Source organism: Pteropus alecto, unplaced genomic scaffold (assembly GCF_000325575.1).
Source record: "Pteropus alecto unplaced genomic scaffold, ASM32557v1 scaffold19, whole genome shotgun sequence".
NCBI classification, from domain to species: domain Eukaryota; kingdom Metazoa; phylum Chordata; class Mammalia; order Chiroptera; family Pteropodidae; genus Pteropus; species Pteropus alecto.
Window position 1 is genome coordinate 21118 of NW_006442490.1, and position 3128 is coordinate 24245.

At 41.5% G+C, this 3128-nt stretch overlaps 1 long non-coding RNA gene across 1 annotated transcript in view; it reads left to right on the forward strand.

The window, feature by feature from the left end:
- Positions 1 to 2644, forward strand: part of LOC112470899 — an 11895-nt gene extending 9251 nt beyond the window's left edge. The window contains exons 3-5 of the long non-coding RNA XR_003043063.1: positions 931 to 1024; positions 1420 to 1504; positions 2147 to 2644. This is a non-coding gene — a long non-coding RNA (uncharacterized LOC112470899). The remainder of the gene's footprint in view (positions 1 to 930; positions 1025 to 1419; positions 1505 to 2146) is intronic.
- Positions 2645 to 3128: the final 484 nt, after the last annotated feature.

Below are 3128 nucleotides of genomic sequence, written 5' to 3' on the forward strand. Positions count from 1 at the left end.
ACTAGCCTCACTAATCCTGACTTTTCAGGCAGAGCCCTAGACCTTGAGCAATATCTAAGTGTGGAATGAAGGTATTTTTATTACATGTCCATTGTCCATTGTATCCTAGGGGTATACTTGCCAATTAAGAGCAAATTCCCCAATCCATATACTACCAAATGTTTAATTTTTTCTGTTGTTTTCTCTTCAAAGACCTATGTTCATTGTCAGATGGTAGTAACATTGTGTAATTAATGTATGAAAGTCTTCATGAAATTGTTCTGAGTTAAATTAGCTCATTTCTAGTTTTAGCAATTTTTGAACTTACTATGTTACCAGTTACTCAGTCTAATATAACGACACAGTCGTTTAATATGCATTTCTTGGTCTCTCAAGTAGAACACAAAACCCATTTGATTGATTTGTTACCCATAATCTTGCATGGTATATGTCAGTAATTGGTAACAAAGTGAGAACATGTAAACCATTCCAAAGGTTTGTTACCCATAATTTTTCGTAAGAGTCGATTGCCTTATTGCTGAAGAGAAAAAACTGGAGTTCTGAGACTCCCCTTCTAGCAAATAACTGGCAATATCTCTCAACATAATATTTAATAATTCTCCTATGATGTTTGATTAAAGCAGGACGAACCATGGTTCATTCTTGAAGGGACAGTCAAGCCTCTAGAACAGCAGTCTTATCTTGTGGTTTGATTCGTGCAGTTCCTGTTTTATCATTCACTCTTTTGGCCTACCTCACACAGGCTGCATGATTGGGTACTCTGGCTCCCCCAACCATTTTCAGAAATTCCTCTGGATAAGGGAAAAAGGAAGGTTGCCCCAGACCCTCATCTTATGAGTTTCCAAGTTACCTAATTTTCCTGCAGTTATGCTAGTCCATCCACCCCCAGGCAAGTCTCTTGCAGATTTTTACAGTCATCATCTCCTTCAGGACCTGTGATGGAAAAGTCTAGTACTGGTCAGCCTGTGGCCTTGTGATGGGAAGAGAGTGTACCCGGAACCAACAGTCAAGACCAGCCAGACAAGTAAGAGCAACCTTATGTTTTGTGAGGCCACAGATGCTGGGCGGAGGGTAGCACCTATCCCCTGTCAGCTGTACCACCATTTAAGATGGTGTTGAAATCCCTTCCCTGAATCTCTAAGATAGGAACTTCCAACAATATCAAGGTCACTCCCTGGGCACTGCTTAGTAACCGCATGGTAGAGACCCTATGTCTATAATCATTTGTTAAAACTAGTCAGTGGCTTCTTTTCCCAGTCCTTATTTGTGTTCCTCTATTCACTGTGGGTGCCACTGTTACAGACACATGGACTTTATTAGAATGTCAGATTTCAAAACCAAACAAAACCGATCTTGACTTTTCACTTCAAAGTTTTGATTTGTCTTTTTATCCTTTTTGGAAAACCATTATCATTCCAGGCAGGATGGACCAGATGGGAGTGTCAAAAACAAACTTCAGGAATCCAGAGCTTGTGGGAGTGCTGCTCATGCGCTTTTATATCAGGTACGAGAACATGGATTTGAATGGAATTTAAAGCCAGCTCTATCTAGGAAAGGTGGAGGGGGCGGGGAGACACCTACATACCAAGTAGGTGCCAGAGAATGTTAGTCTGCCAGTCTACCTTCACTGTGGGTGGGCATTTATTTGGCAGTGGTCCTGGGGCCATAGGTCAACAATTCAAATAATATGTAGGTCAATATTTCTTTAAATAGTTACTCTTCCGTAGAGTTTTGGCCTTTTTATGTATATATATATTTTTTTGCCTTGTACATGTTGCTGATCTGCCTTGCAGAGGTTACTGAGACCACACATCATGTTTCATTCACCACACATTTCTAGTAGCTGAGTCTAAAAGAGCCTCAGCTCTTTCTTACTCTCGCCTTTGAGCCTCAGTTTCCACTTTGAAAATGAGAACCACTCCTTGCTCTCAGGGGTGTTGTGAGAATCAAGTGTGATAATCTTTGTAAAGTGCTCAGTACAGAGGAGGTACTGAAGGAATTAGTACACCATTTCCAGAATCCATGTATTGGAGCAGAACATTATGGCTTGGTTTTGCTCCCCTTCCTGCCTGGCCAGACCCCATTCCCACTTCATTTCTTCAGACTTTTGCCGTAATTTCAACTGAATGTTTGTTTCCTTTCACAGGGCCAGCAAATTTCCTCGGAGATGACTGAGCGTCTCTTTGGAAACCAACCTCTTTCACTCTGCTATGATGCCAGGAGGTAGCCCGGCAACCCAGACTTCGCCTGGCTCTGAGCTGCATTGTTTTCTGGCCAACTTGGAAGCCTTACATTGAAGCTGAGGTGGCTCAGCACCAAGTTAGGGCTGGAGGGTGCTTCTTAACTGGCTGTGCCAAAAAGAACTCCTCTCTTTCCTTGCCTATGTAAAGTTACTTCTTTTCCGGGCAGTGGTTAATTTGTTGAAAGTCAGGTGTGGAGTTTTGACGGTCGGGGTGAGGGAGACTGCTAAATATCAGAACTATTCGAAGGTGCGTTCGATGACACTTTTTATCTCTAGTTTCATAGATGGCCCTGGCTCCTCTATTGCTTTATCAGCATGGGTTTTATCCAGAAGCTGGCATCACAGAACCTGAAGTTCACTCACGGAAGGTAAAAAAATAAAATAAAATAAAATAAAAATCCATATTTCTTTGTGGTCAGAAACTCAAGTATGTAGCCTTTATACAGCACATTGCTATTTCAAAAACTTATTATTTATCCCTGTAATTAGTTGAATTATTTTAAAGATATGGAAGATGGAGGTCATTAGGGTTTTCTACCCAGTGAAAACCCGAGGCCTGAAATTCTTAGAAAAACCTCTACCCAAACCCATGTTCCTTCATCAAGGGACATGACAGTGACCAAGACTGGCATATTCATTAGTCAAAAACAGTTATAAAACTTAATAACTGTGATGCCTTCTTCCCTTTCAACACATACTTGTTCCCACTGCCCATCAAGGTCATCTTGGGTCCCTTCTTTGGGGGTAAGGTAGGGAAGGCCTACATGAATAGTTTAATGAGTAAATCCAGTGAGTACTGGCACTTAAAAATTACTCACAAAGCTGAGGGTTCCACAAGGGTGACTCTCTAATTGGTGACATTCTCAAAACCAGCACTCTCAGGGAA